This window comes from Stegodyphus dumicola, chromosome 8 (genome assembly GCF_044657685.1).
Source record: "Stegodyphus dumicola isolate Sdum_Otavi_A_Nest chromosome 8, ASM4465768v1".
In the NCBI taxonomy this organism is placed as follows: domain Eukaryota; kingdom Metazoa; phylum Arthropoda; class Arachnida; order Araneae; family Eresidae; genus Stegodyphus; species Stegodyphus dumicola.
Window position 1 is genome coordinate 97,689,546 of NC_140775.1, and position 23,755 is coordinate 97,713,300.

Sequence of the window (23,755 nt, forward strand, 5' to 3'; positions counted from 1 at the left end):
GTGTCATAACACCCTTTATTCTGCCATTGTTGATTTCGTCACTTCTTCACTGCAAATAGCTGTAAGAAATTTTACACAATTAAAACATACCAGCCCAAATTAGCTAATGTCTTTTTCCTTTTAAAATAGCTTTCTTTCCCCCCCCCTCGACCTGTAGGGAAAAAGGAAGTATATTTATTTAGTTTTACCTTTTAATGTGTGATACTGCTAAGATATTCGCTTCGTTATCCTTCTTGTAGGATACCTTCAACTTGTTATCCTTTTTGTAGATTTCTCCAATATCCTTGTTGTCGAATGTTACACACACACACATATATATATTATATATATGTATTTAACAAATATTCTTTATTCGTACAAAGCAAATATAAAATTCTCTATTCGTATAAAACAAACATAAACTTAAAATTTAAAATTTAATTAACATGCTTTAATCGCAAAGAAATAAAAATAAGAATAATTATTATTGCTGCGAACTAATTTACGATATCATTTAAATTCTAAGAGCATATGTAAATTAATTGCACTTGTCTAAAACCATGAAAAAATATATTATTCCTAAAAATTGCATAAGTGAATAATTGTTGAGCAGGCAGGAGACAGACTTATCAAGGGGAAGTTGCCCCTATACCTAACTCTTCGATTACTCAATTCGTGTTTCGTCATACATATAGGCAAAAGTATTCAAAGCCAAAAGTGAATAAAATGTAGTGAATTACAAAAAATAAATAAATAAAAATAAAAATAAATTTAAACGGTGAAACTTTGAGAAAATAGCAAGTAAATGACTGGTTAAAATTAATTAATTAAATTAATAAAAAGTCAATTAAGAGAAGAAAACCAAATTTTTTAGAAAAACAAAGTAATTTAGAAACTCTTGCCTACAGGAAACTTCCTCTACACGAATTATGCATGTAAAAATAAAATAAACTTTATACAACAAGTAAAAAATAAATAAAAATAATAAAAAGGTAAGTAAATAGCAAGTTTTAATTTAACTTACCTAGTGACATATTTGAACCTGAGCTGTACCAGTATTTGCTAAACAAGTTGAGTCGAGAAGTTTGTGCTGCTAACTGTAAAAATAGAGGTCGCTAATACAATGTAAAGTTGAGTGTAAAGCTGTTACCTGTGAGAGCTATTGTAAAAACCATGTTGTAAATCCCAAAAATCTAAAAAATAAAAGGCTAGGCTTGTTAGCGTGCAAAAATGTTGCCAACTATGAGTCATTGTAAAAAGTGTAAAAGCAAAAAAATGTAAAAAATGCACTGCTACTGTTTGTAAAAATAACAAAAGAGTAAACTTTTTTGGAAAAAAAATAGTAAAAAAATTATGAAAAAATAAGTTAATTGAATTCGATTAGATAATTTAATTGAATAAATTTAAATTGAATTAATTTAAACTGAATGAGAATGAAAAAGAAAATTACGAACAAAAATAGAGAACTATTGTAAGTTTTTAGTCCAAAGGGATTTGAATCCCGAAGGACTATTAGTATCGTTTTGGCATTTTGCGTCGGACTCATAAATGTCGGTTCACTTTTCAAACTGTTGCCACAAAATGTTAGAGTCCTGCATTATATTTGAAGAAATTAAATAATGAAAAATCTGCATAAATGTATGTATATTTCTCGTATTGTGATAAAACAACGGTACATAGAGTCATCGAATTTTGAATAACGTAATCCTCCAACGAATATGAGCATGTGGAAGACCAAATTTGAAATTTGAAATTTGTTTTATGATCGATTTCCTATTTTTTAAAACTTTGACGAATTTTTGATTAACAAACTCAAGGATTTCAAAGCGAGCAATGGCAACGTTGTGCAGAAAAAACATTTTTATCTCCAGCGCGTGAGTCTCTGTATCGGAAATTCTAAAGATATGCTCGTTTTAAAACTATTTTGCGATATTGCTGTTGCACTGGATCTTATGGTTTAAGTGCGACGAACATGATATTTAATAAAGAAAGGTAACACACAAAATGTTAAAAAACGCCCCTTTGGACGTAATTTAAAATCTGAAACATTTCAGATTTTTTTTTTATTATTTTTATTTTTTATTTATTTATTTATTTATTTTTTTTTTACTAGACTGCATTATTAAAACTGAAGTTACAAGTTCAATCAAAACTTAACCTAAATACTGGCAAAAGGCAAGGAAATTAGAAAATTAGATAAAAATCTTCATTCAATTCGGGCTATAATTGTGACTTTTGAAAAGAGTTGGCTCTTCATTAGTAAAAGAAAAGAATCCAGTATTGATAAAATATACATTTTTACAAAATATTTACAAGTAATCCCTTAACTCTCCAAAATCCTCCATTACCCTCCACATATATAACAGTAATAAAATTAATATCCTTGTTTCGCAATGTTATAGAATCCTTAAGGAATCTTTCAATATGTTCTTTGTCGTCCTTCTTGTAGAATACCTTTAACCATCTAGTTTGTTACTCTTCCTCAATTTGGTTATCCTTCCTCAATTTCTTATCTTTCTTGTAGAATATTTTTTTTAACATAACAAGTTTATATATATATGGCTTTTCAAACTCCCTCTTATTTCTTGTAAAATATTTTACAAAGCCCTATTTTATGACCTTTCTGGATCATTTTACTTATGAGGCCATTTCATAATAAGATTAGTATTACTGCTTTTGCTAAAGGCTAAAGGATTGGCTTTTGAGAAATATATCATAAAAGCATTTCTTGTGTTTTCCTTCTTGAATCCCTCATTGGTCCTTTAAAACGACTAAATAATTTTACTTTATGCTTAACACTTAAACCTCGGTGACTTTTACGATAATATTCTCATTTCTGAACAAAGTAATTTTTATCACTGTCACTTCTGTTTTTCACGGTTCAGTATGTCCTGAATGCTACGATGTAAAAGTAGCAAAAAGTATTGAAATATGCATTTTTATAACACAGAAGTCATTTCATTTCGAGTATATAAACTTTGACTATTTCACAAAATACTTTTATAATTGATTCGATTATCGAAGACGTCATATTATACGGTTATAGATAGGAACATTTTTTATAATATTTTGCTGTGGGGAATACATTTTTTAATATGTTACTTTTATAAATAAAGCAGTTCTTTCTCGCTAGCTTTTTACAAGAGTTTTGCTATATTTTAATACCTTGGTGAATTTTTTTAAACTCTTAATAAAGTTGATCACCTCGAATTTCTATTTCCGCCATTCTGTTTTTGAGTCCCCCTCCTCGAAATATTTAAAAATTTCTTTAGTTTTGAGTAATTCAAAAGACGGGGGGGGGAGAGGAAGAAGGATTGGAAACATCCTGAATTCTATTTCAATGAATAGAAACTTTTTCCTTACTTTAAATTTTTTATTTTTTGCCTAAATGTGAACACAAGAAACATTTCGTATCATGAGAGTGAATTAAGTTTCCCCCCCCTCTTTCTGAATAGTAGTTTTCTTCGTGTGTTACGTATTTAAGAGCCGATTACCTTTAGAAAGTAAATGCATGGCATTTTTCTCTTAGGTCAAATAGTAGTCGGGTGTTTTATTAGAATCGGTTAATTAAACTAGGAAATATGGCCCACCAGCGACCGAGCGGTAAAAACCGCTGAACACTGCTGATTCGGTCCGGAATTCTGGTAGTTCTGGTAGTCCGAATGTTCTGGTAAAAGACTAGCTGCATGGGCGTTTTCATAGTTTTCCCCATATGTAACGAACGTGCAAACTAGCCAGTTTCCCTTAAAAAGTCCTCCACGGAACATATCTCTCCCTTTCCGTGCAGTGCCTAATGGTGAAGCACGTTATTAATAATAATAATAATAATAATAAAAATTATCTACGTAATACAATTAAGTAGCACTTTTGATACTTAAAGTAGTCTAAAATTATTAGCAGAAATAAATTTTAACAAAAAAAAAAAAAAAAACTGAAGGTTTTAGACTTTAAATTTCGTCTAAAGGGGCATTTTTAACGCTTTGTGTGTTAGCTTTATTTATTAAATATCATGTTCTTTGCACTTAAACCATAAAATTCAGTTCAACAGCAATGTCGCAAAATAATTTTAAAATGAGCATATCTTTAGAATTTCCGATACAGTGTCTCGCGCGGTGGAGATAAAAATGGGTTTTTTTTGGGGAGTGGGGTGGGGGGTGGGTATAGTGTTGCCAATGCTCGCTTTGAAATCGTTGAGTTTGTTAATAAAAAATTCGTTAAAGTTTTACAAAATATGAAACCGGTAACAAAACAAATTCCAAATTCAAATTAGGGCTTCCACATGCCCCTATTCTATGGAAGATTACGTTATTCAAATATGGCTCTAGGTACAGTTGTTTTATCACAATGCGAAAAATATACGTATTCAGATTCTTCATTATTTAATTTCTTTAAATATAATACAGGGGGATAATAGTTCGTGGCAACAATTTTGAAATGTGAAACAACGCTTATCGTGAATCAACGTAAAATGAAAAAACGAAATTAACAGTCCGCACACATGCAATGGTCTGAAGAATAGCTCATTATTCTAAAACCATTTTTCTAAATCTGCGCCCAGATTTTCGCCTCACCTTCTAAGTTATTTACTTTATATGATCCTAAATATTCAAATTTTATTGCCACTAAATGGCTGAATTGAACGATTTCAAACTCTGCATAACATCTGTTCATACTGTTTTATTAAAGAGTAGGTAAAAACTCCTACAATAGAAGTGTATACGAATTCAAAATATATTTTATTGCTTTGAGAGGTCTATAAATATTCAGAATTCAAATCCCTGTTTCAAGTGTTTAACTAGGTTGAAATAAGTGGGAATATTTGTTTTATATTTTTACGAGAATCGACTGAATAAACTTTTCTTGATTTAATTGCCTTTATTTTATAAAATGTTACAAATGGTGAACAGCATAATTTTTTCCGAAACTAGAGTTTATAATTTCAATTGTTAATAGTTAATTATACAAATTATATTCTTGTTTACTGCTGCATAAGTGGTATGTTATAATTTTTTATTTTTATGGCTTTGAATAATTGTATTTAAATTGTGTTCGTCATAAAATTTACAAATTTTGTTTGTAATTTTCAATAATCATCTGTATTTTGCTGCAATGAAATTTTTTTTTCAATAAAATGGGAACAAAATTCAGTAGCTGCAAAAATTAATAAATACTCATTAAATTGAATACTCTAATCTGAAGATTGCAGATTTTTATCGGTTCATATTTGCTTTTCAAAGTAAGAGAAGTAAAAGTTGCAATTTAATGAGTATTTATTAATTTTTGCAGCTACTGAATTTTGTTCCCATTTTATTGAAAAAGAAATTTCATTACAGCAAAATACTGATGATTATTGAAAATTACAAACAAAATTTGTAAATTTTATGACGAACACAATTTAAATACAATTATTCAAAGCCATAAAAATAAAAAATTATAACATACCACTTATGCAGCAGTAAACAAGAATATAATTTGTATAATTAACTATTAACAATTGAAATTATAAACTCTAGTTTCGGAAAAAATTATGCTGTTCACCATTTGTAACATTTTATAAAATAAAGGCAATTAAATCAAGAAAAGTTTATTCAGTCGATTCTCGTAAAAATATAAAACAAATATTCCCACTTATTTCAACCTAATTAAACACTTGAAACAGGGATTTGAATTCTGAATATTTATAGACCTCTCAAAGCAATAAAATATATTTTGAATTCGTATACACTTCTATTGTAGGAGTTTTTACCTACTCTTTAATAAAATAGTATGAACAGATGTTATGCAGAGTTTGAAATCGTTCAATTCAGCCATTTAGTGGCAATAAAATTTGAATATATGAATATTTGAATACTTCAAAGAATTTTATAAAACAAAAAGGAAAAAAAAATTCACAAGACTGAATCTGAAAGAAACTGCGATCTGATTATATGTGTATTTCAGTTTAACACCTGAAACAGTTTTAAGCTGAACAGTTTCAAAACGCCTACCAGTTTAAGAACTAATTAACCCCAGTAGAAATTAAAAAAATAAGAGAAATTTCTTGATATTTCGGGAAAAAAAATAAAATAAAAAAAATCTGAAAGCTTTCTGGTTTTTATTACGTCCAAAGGGGCGTTTTTTTAACGTTTTGTCGGTTACCTACATTTATTAAATATTATGTTCTTCGCACTTAAACCATGAAATTCAGTTCAACAGCAATATCGCAAAATACTTTTAAAATGAGCATATCTTTAGAATTTCCAATACACAGTCTCGCGTGCTGGAGATAATTTTTTTTTCCGTACAGTGTTGCCATTGCTTGCTTTGAAATTGTTGAGTTTGTTAATCAAAAATTCGTTAAACTTTTGCAAAATATGAAAGAGATAATAAAATTTATTTTGCAATCCAAATTGGGCTTCCGGATGCCCATATTCGGGTGGAAAAGTAGGTTATTCAAAATTTGATGGCTCTAGGTACCGTCTTTTTATCACAATGTGAGAATCTTACATACATTTATGCAAATTCTTCGTCATTTAATCTTTTTAAATATAATACTGGGCTGTAATATTTGGTGGCAACAGTTTGAAAAGTGAACCGACATTTAAAGTTTCAACGTAAAATGCCAAAATAAAATTAATAGCCTTCTGGGCTAACGCCCTTTGAGCTAAAAAGATTTTTGTCCGAACGTCGAATAAATCAGCGAATATGTGAACTTAAGTTTTTTGTACGAAATAAAGGAAAAATTTTACTCCCGAAAACCTTCGGGAGTAAAATTATTCGTACCATATTTCAAAGGAAGTACTCGTTTTGACTGCTCCCGAATCCATTTTGAACACTTTTTGAGTGACGTATGTATGTATACACTGAATAAAGGAATTTTTTAGCCAAAAGGCTTTTTTAAATGGATTTAAAATTGATTAAAAAAGAATTTTTTTTTCGTGACATCTGTAGGTAAGTACCTATATGTATGTATCTCGCATAACTCAAAGACGATTAGCCGTAGAACGTTGAAATATTGTATATAGGACTGTTATAGCATTAAATTGGGCACTTCGTTTTTTATTGCGATCAGCAGTACCAAAAGTGTGTATAGTATATATACATATAATATATGCATCTTCCCCCTTAATAGGCTTAAAAGTCCTTACATACCTTTATTTTGGCAATCGTTGGGGCGTAGTCATATGTTTCCAGTTACAGAAGTGTTTCAAATGACGAAAATAATAATATTTTGGCAGTGTCTAATTTTTAAAATAATTAATCTTGGCTGAAAAACGAAATCTAACTTTAATGCGGCCTCCCGCTCCCTATACTTATATCTGGGAAATTTTTATACTCGTGAAAAAAAAAAACATATTTAAGAAGTTTGACTCCTGTACGATTGGTCGGTGTATTTAATTTGTATATTTTCAGTTTTGATGTCATTGTCAATTTGCTTTGAGGGTTAAACTAATTGAGTTAGAATAATTAGAGAAAAATAAAGATTCGTATAATGTAGTAGAAGTAGACCACACAAGGAAATCATGCGGTATCCACGTCAGATTTTTTCCAAGTAAAAAGAAAAAAAAAAGTTTTTAATAACTAAACTTATAGATACCGTTTTCCTCTACAAAGACTTTTCATTTACTGCATTTCAAATCGTAGACTGCAAATGAGTGCCCTTCCATGGATCCCTCTTCCTTATTTATGTTACCACTGTGGTAGGTTTATGTTTTAATACAAAATTTTAATGTTTCAGTTCCTTTGACAAATAAAAAGGAGTTCTTGTATGTCTCAAACCACAGCCGTGTCAGAAAAGAAGAGATTGCGATACTTAAATCAGACAAAAAAAGGAAGAGAACACAAAATTGTAGTATAATAAATTAGAGTAATAATGAAATATTTACTTAGGGAACACAGCTTTCAGATTAGACTCAAGCATCAAACTCTATCGATTTGGCTTGGTTTCAAATTATCTTCTAAATTCTAAGCATTTAAATTTTTCTTTAATCGGCTGCAAACGTAAAAATAAAATATTTAGTTTCCAAAATTGTATTGGAAACGGGAAAAATAAGAATAAATAAAATAACTCTACGTTTGTATTACATTTGCAATCATTAATTAATTCCTATCTGTCTAATTATTGACAGTTATCAATAATTTTTCCTTTGGCTTTAATCTTTTTATTTTATTTTTTTAAAATCTTTTTATCGATTAATTTATGTAAGTGTCTGTATTTTCCCGGCACATCTGAATTTCAGGTGCATAAATCTGATTACTCCATTTCTCATTCTTTTCGGAAAGATAAACTTCCAGTCTACATTACTTAAGTTGTCTATCGGGATGACAATATTTGATAAGACTTTCGCATTTAATTTTTAATAACGCTTCCTTTTTCTTCTACTTGAATATTTGAATTTTTTTAGTAAAATTTTTTTTCTTTTATTGGCATTATTTGAATCTGCTTAGTTATTTGAATTTGCCTATTATATTATTTGAATTTGTTTAGTCAAGGACAATTTACTTTCAGCATATGATGATGGTCGAAGACAACGTGAAGTTTTGTGGTGTCTTTATTTTTTCTAATTACAGTTTAGATGCTACAAAAAGTAATACTCTTTTTCAGTTTTTAAATACTCTTCTTTCTCGATACCTTGTTTCAAACGTTGATCTATCACAGCTTTGTAATGCTTATGAAATCCCGTAGTTCCCTTGCAAGTTCAATTTCACGGCAAAAAAAGTCGTATATCTGTTATCTCCAAATTTTACGAATTGTAGAAATTAATATTCTAAATGTAACATTCTCTTCTAAACTGTGACTGCCATTAGGTTTATTAGAAATTCCCATAATTTCCATTTGCCATACATTTCTCGTCAATTCGTACACGAATCAGCTTTGAAATTATTTTTAGTTTGCATCACTGAGTAGTTTGCATTTAGTTTGATCAATTTTTCTGATGAATTACATGCGTTTTTTGTTCCACTGACAAGCCACCCCAATTCAGTTTCTACCGCTATAAATGATTCAGAAAATTCGGTTAATCCTTTTTGCAAAGGGTCCTAGGGCATCCACCCGTCCCTTCGTGAAACATTCAAAAGCTAATCCAGCTTTAAAAATTTTTTCTTTACAAATTTATTTGATAGAATCAGTGCAATATTTTTATTTATTTATTTATGCTTTCGAATATAATTACTAAGTTTCTGAACTAACGAAAAGAGAAATAAAACACTTATGTTTGGATATAGTTGAGTTTAAATTTACTAACAACTTTGCATAAAGAAATGAAATAAATTAATTAGTACTTTCAGTTCGATAATGAGTAGCTTTAATTTAAAAGATGTTTTATTCATAAATTAAACAACAAAAGCTGTAGAAAAGCTTGATAAATACCAAAACTTGCGCAAAAATATTAAAATAGTTATTTATATAATGCGCAAAAATAGTTATTTATATTCATAAACTAATACTAAATACTTAGCAGATAAATAATAAGCTGACCTCCTTCCCCTCTCAAACTATGAAATTCCCCCTGGTCTAAAAACCCCTGATCTAAACGCATTTTTTCATTAATATCCTGTAAAATGTTTGGCTGTTCTATCTGGGATATCATCGATATTATCTGTTAATAAACCACATTAGAATTTAAAAGAGCCCTTTCGGCGATCGTTAAAATCTGAAACTTTTCAGACATTCTTTTTTTTTTATTATTTATTTATTTGGTTATTCTTCTATTTTTCGTTTTCTAATCGGATCATTCAAAACTTACTACCCTGTTTACGGCTTCGGGTTGCGGGAGTATTTGAGATTAATTAAAGGCCTAAGCTTAGGTAAATGCTTGCGACAAAGATTCGAGAGATATTTTATTATAAATATTTGTTACATTATTTTACTTAACTTGGCATCCCTCTTCTGGTTGATTGGTTACTTTGCTTGGGTTAAAGCTTGAAATTAATTTTTGAACCTCTTTAACGACTTCAAATTTTTCATACATGTATAGATTGGACGGTAATGTAATATATCCAAGGAACTTTTTTAAAAATGATAGGCAGACATTTTGTACCTCAGTGCTGAATATTTGTCACAAATCCCTGTTTAACGGTTAAATAATTCACTGCAAAATTCTGATCTCTGACCATGTAAGACCAGAAAACAATCTTCCAAATAAAGGTTTTACAAAATCTCAATTCAGGTAATTCAGGTAATCAACAGAATACTGGTTCTTTCTCAAACATCTTTGGTCCTTTTTTAGCTGTTGTACATCTGCTAAGAAGTATGAATTTTCGAATCAATAAATTTAATCCCATGATTCTAGGCCCATGATTTTAACTGATGCTGATAACTCTGATTTTTAAATAAAATAAAAATTTATTTGAACTGAATGTAGCCTTATTCCAGAATAGAGAAAGTGCTTTTTTTAAGTTCAGAGGCAGTGATTTTTTCCTTCATTATTTTCTCACATTTGACGTACTAAAAAGTGTAAAATAGTGTAAGATAAAATTTATAAAAAATTTAAATAAAATTTGAAAGCTTTCAGATTTTACATTACGCCCAACGAGGCGTTTGTTTTAACGTTTCGTGAGCTACCTTATTTATTAAATATTATGTTCTTCGCACTTAAACCACAAAAAATTCATTCAACAGCAATATCCAAAAATAATTTTAAAATGAGCTTATCTTTAGAATTTCCGATACACAGTCTCGCGCACTGGAAATAAAAGTTTTTTTTTTTTTTTTTTTTTCCTTTTTCTTTCTTTTTTTTTTTTTTTCCCCGTACAGTGTTACATTGCTCACTTTGAAATTAATAGTTTGTTAATCAAAAATTCCTTGAAGTTTTACAAAATATGAAAAAGATAATAAAAATAATTCCAAATTGCATATTTTGGCTTCCAGAGGCCCATATTTGCATGGAAACGTACGTTATTGTAAATTTGATGGCTCTAGGTACCGTTGTTTTATCACAGTGCGAGAAACATATATACATTTATGAAGATTCTTCATTATTTAATTTCTTTAAATTACAGGGCTCTAACATTTGGTGGCACCAAATTGAAAAGTGATATGCCGTTTATAGTGATTCAACAAAAAATGGCAAAACGAAATTAATAGTCCTTATGGTCAAATTGGCCTTTTGGACTAAAAACCTTTTTAAATTACAAGATTTTAATCAAATTTTAACACAAATATTTATCAATAAATAAAAAGCAAATATTTTTTAAACCGTGAACTTAAAAATGGCTTATTTAATTAAACTTAGGAGATAATATAATTAATTAATCAATACTGTTTAGGAAATAAATTATATATATATATATATATATATATGCTTTTATTTACGTTACACATAAGGAAAATCATGCGAATGTCTATGTAAACCGCAACCACTGGTGGGACATCTTCGTAAAGAGTCTTCATTCGGCCACTGTGGGACATATTTGTTAAAAATGAAACATAAAGACAACATTCATTAAATACATTTTTGGAAAAAACCTATATGTAGGGCTGTTAGGTATTTGGAGCGAGAAGAAGTCAATCCTTTACGTCTTTGCTGGGATTCACACTTTGGATCTTCCGATTGCTAGCCGGACGTGCTATCGATGACACTACAAAAACACACAAGGGAGAAGGCGATATTTTCTAGAAAGTACCAGTGTCAAATAGATTGGATTAATAGTTTAAGCTAAAAACACATTTAACTTACAGAAAGCTATCTGCCTAAGCTCCATCCTAATGTTGACGAAAAAGCGTCCTGTGGAATAGAAACTATGGATTTCGTACATGCTTATTCGTTCTTACGTTACTGAACTCTCTGACACAACAGTCAGACATGCTCGTGCCTTCCGTATCTAGGGATCGAACCCGGGATCAAAGCAGAGAGTAATCAGCCTCCATACCATTCACGGCAATCTGACGTTTAATAACTTTCAACTCTTGACCATAGCTCAATTTAACTGATGAATGCATGATATATGATAGATAGCTAAAGTATTTCAAAAGTAATGTATTTTATTGTAGCGCTCTAAACCGTGGAGCAAAAGTGTATCGGAACAGCAAGTCGCACATCCTCAATCGCATCTCTCACTGTAAGGGAAGCGTTGAGCGGAAACACTTAATAGATTAATTTAAGATTAAATGATGCATACGTTTTGTAATATAAATATGTAAATGAAATGTAATAGTAATACGGTATGTAAAAATTTTGTTTTTAACACAGTATGTAAAAGGAATGCTTAGCACTGCTGTAAATATTTATTTCTAACTTGAATTCTAAAAGCGAAAATAATTCTTTCAGTTAAAAAGTTTTATGCGAAATAGTTGCATTTCAATTAGCTTTTATAGACTGATACACAATTCGGATATCTGCTGTGTATTGAAGTCAGAAATCGTATAAAATGTAGCTTATAAATGATCCAACTTAATGGATTTCATGACAAATTTAACGCATTAAAACATGAGAAAACAGCATATTTCGGTTGAAATATTTGGTTTATGAGCTTCGCTGTGGTCTTTTTGTAAGCTTGCTAATTTTGTAATTTAACTCAGAAATTCAACATTTTAATGTAAAAAATAAATTTTTTCAAGGTAAATTTCAGTATTAATATCGGACAATTTTTGACGTTTAGAAATTTATTTTTATTTCTTATCTTCATTTGTGCAGTTGTATATCTAGATTGTAACCTGAATATGAAATTAAAAAGTCTTCACTAAATATATTCACTTTAATACTACAAAAATCTTACGTATTGCGTCTTATTAGTTGTTCATTTTTAACAAAAATCATACACAAAAATATTTTATATTTTAAAAGCTTTTCATGAAAATACTGAAGTTATCTTCAAATTAGTATTTTAAAAAAGTAAGCATATCCTTTAACCTTCTTCAGCGTGAGGACTTGAGTACCCATAAAATTAATTCTTGTATTTCAAATAATAATCGCATTGAAAGTTTTACTTTAAAAGGAACTGTTTCAAGAGAGTTACAAAATTTTCAAAGTATGCTACGATAAATTTATTCTTAAAATGATATTAAAAATAAGCATAAATTTAAGGGTGCATTTTAAAACGTCATGAAGAGCTTAAAATTAACCAAAGCAACAACCTTGTGTTTGATGCAGATTTTCATTAGGACTCTATCGATTTCGGGGGCGAACAGGTACAGGTCTCTCATCTACAGGAGCAAAGAAATTGAAAAAAGAAGAGAAACACACATTATCGAACTTCTAAGATTACCAGTTTAATAAAAACTCAGTATAATAATACTATATTGTAACTTATCAAAATACGCTAAAAATATAAGGAAAAGAGGATCCAGGGATATAGCACTGCTTTCTACACGTAATTTTACAAAATTTTGTATTTAACATTATGTTTACTTTGGTAATTAATATGACGTTAATAAGATGACGCACAAGTACGAGAGTTACGGAGAAATCCCGTAACTGATTCCTTTATATAAGACTTGTAAAAATTATGAATTATTATTATTAACTAGCATTTATGTTCTTAGCATAATGTATTAATTATACTAAGAACATAAATGCTTTAGTAAAACCTTTAGCAATCGATACGTATTTAAGTATAATTAACAACAAAATATTCCTTTTAATTGAATCACACTGTTACGCTTATAAATAATGTAGTATTTCGATTTGGAAGATAAATGAGGGGCCTTCCCCCCCTCGAACGCGTGATTTGAATAGTGATATACGTAAGAAGTGCGTATAGCAAAATTACTGTAGCTCTTGGATTCTAAGACGTCATCTTTCATACGACGCACTTCTTAATTTCAGTACAGCGAATAGAAAAAAAAAGTGTTGATGGAATGGAAAGTAATTAAAGGAAATAATAAGATAAAATTATCATGCAAATACTTTTCTTAATAACCAAGTTTGATTTAAAATAATAATATGTATTTTTAAATTTAATTTGGGAATATTATTTATTCAAAATGATAAATATTTCAAACGAGTGTGCGATTCTGAGATGAGCTTTATGAACTGGTAATTGCATGAATAAGAAAACGTACGTCTCAGAATTTAAGAAATATATGATGACAGAATTTTAATAACTAATTTTCATTAATATTATGAAAAAATATATAATTTTAATAATTTTTAATAATAATAAATTTTACTAAATTAATAGAACAGTAATTTATAAACCGCAAAAGAACTAAATAATTTCAAATCTTTTCTTATGAAAAGCTTGAATTTCTTACAAAAATGCAACATGTTGATAGTCCCTTAAAGTAATAAAAAATTCACCAGTCTTTTGAAAAGACCATAGAGGGAATTCATACGGGTTCTTCATAGAAATAAGGGCGTCAAAAAATAAAAATGAAAATAAAAAATGGCGTTGTGCAAAAGAAGAACAAAATGTGAGCAAACCTACGCCAAGATTGGTATCTCTATTTTACCTCACCCAAAGTCCCGGTGTGGTTCGTAAAAAAATAAGCAAGTAAATAAAAAGATGCTTTTCAGATCAATATTACGCATTAAACTTAAGCGTAAAAAAAATTGCATACTTACAAGGACTTCGAAATCTTCAATTTTCCGAGAAAAGCGAATTAACATAAGCAAGTGTGTTAACACATATGATAAAAAATATGGGATTTACATGCATATATAAAAACATAAAACATATATGCCCAGATATGCCATGTCTGAGTTTTATCCCAATCGAAATTTGTGTATCCAAACATGATGAAAAAATATTTTGGAATTTTTAATTTTAAATCTAAGACCCAAAAATAACTTAAAAAATTCAAATTTTCTTCTCATTTTCCCATTATAAACAAATTTGCACGTGTTTTATGAACACAAGTATTTATAATTCAATTACATGCTTACAAACAACATGAATTTAATTTAGAATAAATAGAAAAAAAAAATCTGAAATGTTTCAGATTTTAAATTACGTCCAAAGGGGCGTTTTTTTAACGTTTTGAGTGTTACCTTTATTTATTAAATATCATGTTCTTTGCACTTAAACCATAAAATTCAGTTCAAGAGCAATATCGCAAAATAATGTTAAATTAAGCATATCTTTAGAATTTCCGATATACACAGTCTCGCGAGCTGGAGATAAAAGTATTTTTTTTTCTATATAACGTTGCCATTTCTCGCTTTTAAAGCATTGAGTTTGCAAATCAAAAATTCGTTAAAGTTTTACAAAATATAAAATCTATAATAAAACAAATTCCAAATTTGGGATTTCAGATGCCCATATTCGCAGTAGGATTTCGTCATTCAAAATTCGATGGCTCTATGTACCATTGTTTTATCACAATGCGAGAAATAGACAACCATTTATGCAGATTTTTCATTATTTAATTTCTTCAAATATAATGCAGGACTCTAACATTTTGTGGCAACAGTTTGAAAAGTGAACCGACGTTTATGAGTCCGACGCAAAATGCTAAAACGAAAGCAATAGTCCTTCGGGACTGAAATCCCTTTGGACTAAAAATAATAAGTTTGATATTTATCGATTATGAACTTTAAATTGTTGTTACTCCAGTTTTTGATAAATGGAATGAAACAGAGAGGCAAATGTTTTTCATTTAATTTTAAATCTGAATTAATACAAAAAAAAATGAAAAAAATAAAAGCTCCTTTAACTTGGATTCATGAAAATTCCTGAAATTGCGCTTCAAGTAATTAGAATTCCGTAAATTTAAAACAATTATAAAAACACGCAATCCTCACAACTATTAAAAGTACTATCTAGAAACATTTTGGTTTAATTTCGTATTTTATTTTTTTTTACCTCTTCATTTACTTATTTCATTTAACGTTTCGTAGCAAAATAATTATGCAGAAAAATTTAGAGAATAATTCAGTGATGAAGAGTATTTCCAAAATAAACTTACTGTTTTTAAGAATGGGGTTGAGCTCAGTTTAATCTCAAAAGATGTTTTTCTAATTAAAACCTTCTATGCATGTGCATGCAATATATACAAAGCTATATTTTACAGTAGATATATATGCGTGTGTGTGAATATCTTGCTATGGATTTTGTGTTTAGTTAGCTAATTTTACTAGAATTATAATTTAAATTGTTTTATACCCCCATGCAATGCAGCACGAGACTTACTTTAAGAGAAAGCTACGCCCGAAAAGTAAAAATACAGGAACATGCGCATTTAACATTTAATAAATAGATATCTCGTTATTTAGAGTTAAATTGAATAAATGTAAGTTAGCTGTAACCGTAATTCTACTCCTTTGCTTTCAAAAACCTCGAGAAAACAGAACTTACCAGAACTTTTTCGTGGCCGATTAAAAAGCTTTAAAATGGCGGAGAGAAACATCTCAGTTCAGTTGTTTACTCATTTGCTGTTTATTTAGCTGCTGTAATTTTGAGATCGGATTAGCTTTATCTGCTTGGATTGCGTTCTATTTAACGTTTCAGCAGATTAAAATATAACTACTATGTGATATTGTGATATTGTACGAATATCGTTGAGGAAAAACCTAGCGTTTTGTTACATTTCTTGTGATAAGAATAAATTTTATTAACTTTTTATCGGGCTTGTGCATTCAATCTATTACGAACCCGTACGCACGCAACAGTATATTATATTGCATTTTATATTTTAATGTATGTTTCTTTATGTATTTATGTACATATATGTAAATATATATATATTACGTATATAAAAATTACATATAATGCAATATTGCATGCATATTTACTTAATGTACATGCGTCAATATTATGTTATTACATTTTATATTAAGTGTCAATGTATATGTTATATACGTTAAATGTAAATGTTACATTTCATTTTAAATGTAAATGCAGTTAAGAACATATAATAATGATCTTTCTACCTAAATGAAGTTTTTAAGTTAAAAAAAAAGGTGATAAAAAATAATCTTTTAAATTGTCTTAATTATGATTTCTATTGAATTTTTGTATAAAGTTTGGCGTTTGATCCAAAATTTTATATTTTTGATCATACATTTTCATTAAGTACTAGTTGTGATAGAGGAGCTTTGGTTTTTTTTAAACCGTCGATTTGTACTATAAGGCATTGTTTTCTAATATTTTGTATTGTAAATTATGGACAGATATACAGGGTGTTCCATAGATCATGGGTCAAACTTGGAGAGGTGGTTCAGTGCACTAAAACATGCATTTTCTTATAGGAATGTAGGGTCTAAAGTGACTGGTTAAGGCAGGGGAAAAAAAACGACACGAGAGGAAAATGTATTTATGTACAAAATCAACGAAAAGTGCTTCTTTGTAGCAATATAGTATTCACAATAAATGTTCAAAATTGCGACCACCAGCAGTAATACATGCTTGGTGATGTCGCAGAAGGGATTGACGAACACTTAGTAAAACGACAAATGACAGGCATTTCGCGCACGCTTGCAGCCGCAATGGATAGTCGTGCAACGAGGTCCTCCAGTGAGGCAACGGGAGTCTCGTAAATGATGCTCTTCAGATGGCGCCATAAAAAAAATCCATGCTGGATAAATCTGGCGAACGTGGTGGCCATCGAACGGGTCCATCACGGCCAATTCATCGGCCCGGAAATGTCCCATCAAAGTAATTGCGGACCCGCAGGTGGTTATGGGCTGGTACACCATCATGTTGGAACCACATGCGATCATGAACGACAGCCGGAACATCCTGCAGCAATTCCGGTAGCACCTCTTGCAGAAAAATATAATAACATAAGCCATTTCTACGTACAGGTAAGAGGTATGGGCCTATGAGTAGTCGTTAACAATACCCGCCCACCCATTCACGGAGAAGCGAGTTTGGAATGCATGTGGACGTGTGCTGTGTGAATTATGAGTTTTGCACACGTGCATGTTGTGGTTATTGAAGATAACACCTGCGCCGCACACTGCTGCAAGAAAAAATGACAGAAATGAACTCGAAGAGGGTAATATGTCTCTTGCAAGGCTTTGACTCTCTGCAAATGGTATGGGTGCAAACCATTTTCCTGCAGTACTCTCCAAACAGTGGAATGACTTAGCTGCAGACGACGTGCATTAGCTCTTGTACTTGTCTGAGGTGATTCATGCACAATGTTCAAGATGGATTCTTCAATGCGAGGTTGTCGTTCATTTCTTCTTCCACTCCTAGTGTCAAAGGTGGCTTCAAATGACCCGTTTTCACACAGAGACCGATGCAACATCTAGAACATTGTGTGCTTCGGCATACGCCTGTTTGGAAACCGTTCCTGGTACAACCGTAGCGCTTCTCTGCCATTCCCATTAACAGAGATGGATAAGATGCATGTCAACTTTATCCCTGTGCGTAAACTCACCCATCACGCTCGACATCAAGGTTGCGAATGATCCTCTGATGCATTGGATAGTGGTTTGTACGGTTCACTACCGCCCTCTACCGCTGCACTGCCAGCCAATCACAGCTGTAGTTCCTATTACTGTTAGTGTTCCCTTTTTCGAACATTTATTGCGAATACTGTATTGCTTTTATAAGTAAGCACTTTGCGTTGAAATTTTGTACATAAACACATTTTCCTCTCGTGTCGTTTTTTTGCGTTCCTGCCGTAACCCGTCACTTTATTTTTTTTTATACCCTACATTTCCTATACAAAAAATGCATGTTTTAGTACGTTCCACCTCCCTCCTAGTTTGTCCCATGATCTATGAAACACCCTGTATATGCTATACAAAAAGAAAATAAAAAGAAAAAATAAATATTAAATTAATAAATTAAATCTTCAGTCGTGTTCCATCCTGATTTTCTCTTAAAATATACTTCGACTTAAGAAGAAATCTTAGACTTTACTTTTGTAATAAAAGCCACATTTAGAGGTAATTTTTAAAGTAATCTTGAATTCTAAAATTCATAGTTTGTTATTTAAATCTCCCGAAAAATGTATTAGTATATCTTTATAACAAGGTTTTACTATTTTTCTTTATAAAATCGGTAAAATTCCTTTCTTTTGCTTATCAAAATTTAAAACGGCTATCTTAAATTCATTTAAAAATGAATTTAAATTGATAATCAGTGTAAATAAAATGTAGAGAAAACGGTTTAGTCAATACAAGTAAACATATGAGGGGGGTATACACACAGCATTTTATTCTTGAACAGTAATTTGCTTTTGTATGTTCACAAATTTTACATTTATTCAATAAAATGGTTGAAAACCAAGTTAAGATTTAATTAAAAGTTTTAATATATAGTATTTTCACTGTATTTTCATGTCTGGAAAAAGTTTCTGTTTTTGCAACCATACTATACTTCCGTTTACACAGCATTTTGCTTGCATTAGCCTATATACTGAATCAAAAGTGAATTGAACATAAGGATATTCATTTTTTATTTAAAATCAGCTAGCCATTGAGAATTGAGAATTTATTTAAACATTGAATACGTTTTAATTTAACATGGTTAAACAATACATTATTTTGTTAACTTTTTACTGCCTTCTTCTAATAATATTGGTAAACGTATATTATGATAACCATTTCTATTTTATTTCTCTAGACTTTTGGAAGTCTGATTTATCAAATCTTATAAAAATGTTTTAGGTATGAAATGATAGATTTTCTATTACTGAATTCCCTCCCCTTCAACAAAGCAAGCAGAAAAAAATTAAATAACTGCCTCTAAAAATTCGTGCTAAATGTTCACTTGATAACTTGTATTAATGTTTTTTAAGAATAAAATGTTAAAGTCATCTTAACGAAATGAAAAACTGATCAGGTAGAGAAAAGGAAAGGAAAATAATCATGAATTGTGATAATATGTTTTTCATAAATGGATTATTTTTGCATTAATTACTTAGGTGACTGGATGAAAAAGGCTCTGTTATTTCTCTACATAATTACTTCCCAAAATCAATCAAATGGAAATGAACATCAGAATAACATATACAGAAAAATATAAATGAATCAAAAGTAGTTGTAGAATTATCATCAATTTAAAAGTTGTTTAAAATCCACTAAGTCTAACGCCGCCGCCATTTGTTTACATTTGAAACTTAGCAGCATAGTGAATTAAGTTAGTTTCTGTTCCAACTTTAATGTCTTTTTGCCAAGCGGAGCCAAAAGTTTTGTGCATTGAAAACTCTGGCTTTCTGCCTAATTTTAATTAATTTAAACTCTAATTTTAATTGTAAAAAAAATTTGAATGGTTTTTTATCTTCGTTTGGTGTTTCAGGTTTTACTGCATTTTTTCAATTTTTAATGAAGATGTTTTGAGTTTTTATGTATTTTTTTCTTTGACGCGAAGTCAGAACTGAATTTACCGAATGAGAAATATATCTCTAATGAAATTCGGGGAAATAAGGTTAAATGAAATGCAGCAAGAAATGGGCATAATTTAATAGGCCGTACGAGGAAGTCATGTGGTGTCCACATCAGATTTTTAAAATTTATGTGAGCAAAGTTTTTGATACGCTACTGAAACCTTAGTTGGGAAATTTATCGCAGAATACTAAAATTCCTAGTTAAGTTAGTGAATGATCTTATAAAAGCTAATTTTTTTTCTAAAGCAAACAAGCAAAACATATAGATTTGAAAGGGATATATTTTTAATTCTTAGAAGACTAAAAGCAACTAAAATAATTAAGTTACTTACATCTTGCCTCAAACATCATAAATATTTTGACTAATCAATATATTTGTGGTTAAACAAGATATTTGTGACTTATCAATATATTTTGACTAATTAGTATAGAGCAGGGGTTTTCAATCAGGGGGATTGTAATTTCATAGTTTCAAAGGGAGGGATGCTGCCAGTCTTTTATTTAATTATTAAGCATTTAGTTTTATTTTATGAACATAAAAAAATACTTTTGTTCAAGTTTCGGAATTTATCAACATTTTTTGTATTTTAGGTTCTTTAATTTATAAAACACGTTAAAAAGTAATTTAATCTAAATAAATGCATGTGTATTTTTCGACTTTTAGAAAGGAGAAGCGGAATGATCACCCAGCAGTAGTAAATGGGCAAAAAATATTTGAGAAACACTGATGCATAGTATATTTGTGTATATGTTTAAATTTAGCATGCATCTATATATTCTTATAGATGCCATGTGTACAAAAAGACTATATTGCGTAATTTTCATAGTTAGCAACAACTTGAATAACAGTAAAAGAAGATGTGCGGTTTAAAAACGGCCTATTTTCAATAGTGCCTAAAATTTTCAATACTTTGTTCTATGACCTACCGCAAATACGCGAAACCTTTATTATTTAAGAAAACGTATATGTAAAACCATGTTCATATAATATATGCAAATACGATAAAAAGATACTACTGGCATTGAGCAAAATGATAATAAAGTGCATCATATCTACTATATATATTTGCAAAGTGATCTTTCTCATATGCATGAAAATAAAAAATAAAAAAATAATATATATATATATATATATATTATTTTTTTATTTTTTATTTTTTATTTTTATTATATATATATATATATATATATATATATAAATTGACGGTCCAACTTAATACTGAATTGACGATATAAAATGAAAAAGTACTATTTCTATACTGTGTAGCAATATGTACAGTTTTAAGGGATGACCGAATAATAAAAATTATATTTTCCATCAAAGCAAACAGTGAAACATTCCTTAACGAATCTGTGAACGCGAAAATGCGCACGCGCATGCATGCGCAAGTTTATGCTTCTTTTTTGGATTATTTGAAGTATACAGTATTGAGCGAGTATTACGATGAGCATTTTTTTAATCATAATAAACATTTTTTCTTTATTTGGCAAAAGGGGAAAAAAAGGGGAGCAAGAAATTGCGAGTGTAAAATTAGTGGATATGCGGAGACATCTATACATGGAATCTCCATTCCGGTCGTTTAAAAAATGAAAATGACCATTTTAAACCCGTATATAAACAAAATGGAATGAACAAAATTCTTTTTTCTTTCCTTTTATTGATGTTTCATTAAACTTTTTTGTTTCTCTCGAAGTTAAAACATAAGTCAAGAAAAATAAAAGTAATCGTATTATTGCTTGAGGAAAAAAAGTGAGACCGATTTTTGATCTTTAATGCAGTGTATACACATCCCCCATGCACCCAGAACCGCATTTTGGCGCTCTTTTCCACATTGATCCAATATCTTTGACGTCCAAGGAAGAGATAACGCCAAACAAGGTTTGCCCGGCGGTGACAGTTGAAGAAGCGTCGCCCGTGCCGAAGACCGGATCGAAATAAATAGTAATAGAAAAAAATATGCCAATTTTTATACATTTTACTCTGGTTTCTTAGGCAAAATTCATAAATATGAGTGACTTAGACAGGCTTAAAAGTCTCTACGAATGCTTCATTTTAATCATATCACGTGTCACGAGATAACGGTTATGAGGAAAATTTACCTGCGTAATATCTGGTACAGAACTGTATTTGCGTAGTCTTTTAGAATTTTTTTTCCTTGCTTGCGTATTTTTGTGCTATTATTTCCAGCTACTACTGATAAACTAGTTCCTTCTTATGGTGACGTGGAATTTTATCCAAAATAGAAAACTCCCTATGGATTAAGACTGCTGGCTGCAAATATTTCCAGCTGGAAATACTCAGAATTTATGTTTTTCTTTCTTAGAGAAATAAATTGTTATTTATTTATTTATCACGGTTTTAATTTTTCCCCATAGATTGCAGTAATGGACAGAGGTATTCCGTATTTTTATTAGAGGTATTCCGTATATTTATTAGATTGCAGTTATATACAAATGTAAATTCTGTACTTCTTTCAGAAAGGAAGTTTATCATTTCTTAAAATTTTCCCATGCTAGTTCGATATTCACTAGGAAAACATTAGATAACTCCGCTATACTAGATAATTTTACTTTTAAGGAACTTTTAGAGAAACGTACACAAATATGTAATCTAAATAAGAATGGCTATTTGCAGCACAAAAAGTGAAAAAATGTAATAATTAAACTACAATAAAATACAATAAGCGCAATATAACTTTGAAATTATTGCATTTACAGCATTTCTTTATTGCCGTCATTTATGAAGCTTTAGATGTTTCATGCATAAGTTTACAATGCCAATCTGCTAGCACCGCCATTCTTAGTACTTGGTAACTTCTTTCCTCAAAAGAAATCTTGTAGGTCTTGCTATGCTGATTACTGGCAGATGCACATTTGATAAAAAATTTGTCAATGTGAGAATGCAGAAAATGTACTTTTAATGACGCTTTGCAACCCCATCGTTTTATAATAACATGACAACATATTTTCCTCGAGCACTTTGTAATTATCAATTATACGGTTTCCAAGAAAATTATTTGCCACAATCTAAAAGCATCCCATGCCTTTTTTTTAGTACCATTTAATACATCATTTAGGTGCATTCCTTAAAAGGGGAGGGGGAAAGGAAGACCTTGGTAATTTGTGAACATAGAAATGTTCTTTATTAACTTTAGCTTCATTTAAATGTGGAAACCTTTAGCCAGATAAATAGTATTCCATTACTGCCCATGGCTTTCACTAGTTTCATCAGGCAACGAAGTTTTCCATCAGACCTAATTTAATGTGCAAAGGTGCATAAAAACAAATTTAGGCAACGGAAAATGCATTTACAACGTTCTTTTTTTGAATATAGGTTCCAGTGACGGCTTTAAAGGATAATCTCTGTTTAGTAATGTGAAGTTCAATTCCTGCCATTAAACTCGAAGATGAAACAGCTGTATGTTGTACATTCTAGCTGAAGTCCAAGCGCTAGAGTTACAATTTTCAAATCACAGCTTATCTGTCATTTATGGTCTTTGCAAGGATCAAGGATTAATTATTTCCGATTGTCTGGTATTAAGGATGTCTCCATATCAGAAAAATAAAACAGTGATC

The 23,755-nt window shown here is 30.1% G+C and overlaps 1 long non-coding RNA gene across 1 annotated transcript in view; it reads right to left on the bottom strand.

Annotated features, from left to right (window-relative positions):
* The window catches only part of LOC118206083 (uncharacterized), a 155,086-nt gene that overhangs the window by 53,178 nt on the left and 78,153 nt on the right, over positions 1 to 23,755 (bottom strand). Inside the window, exon 3 of the long non-coding RNA XR_004761127.2 lies at positions 1,004 to 1,172. This is a non-coding gene — a long non-coding RNA (uncharacterized LOC118206083). The remainder of the gene's footprint in view (positions 1 to 1,003; positions 1,173 to 23,755) is intronic.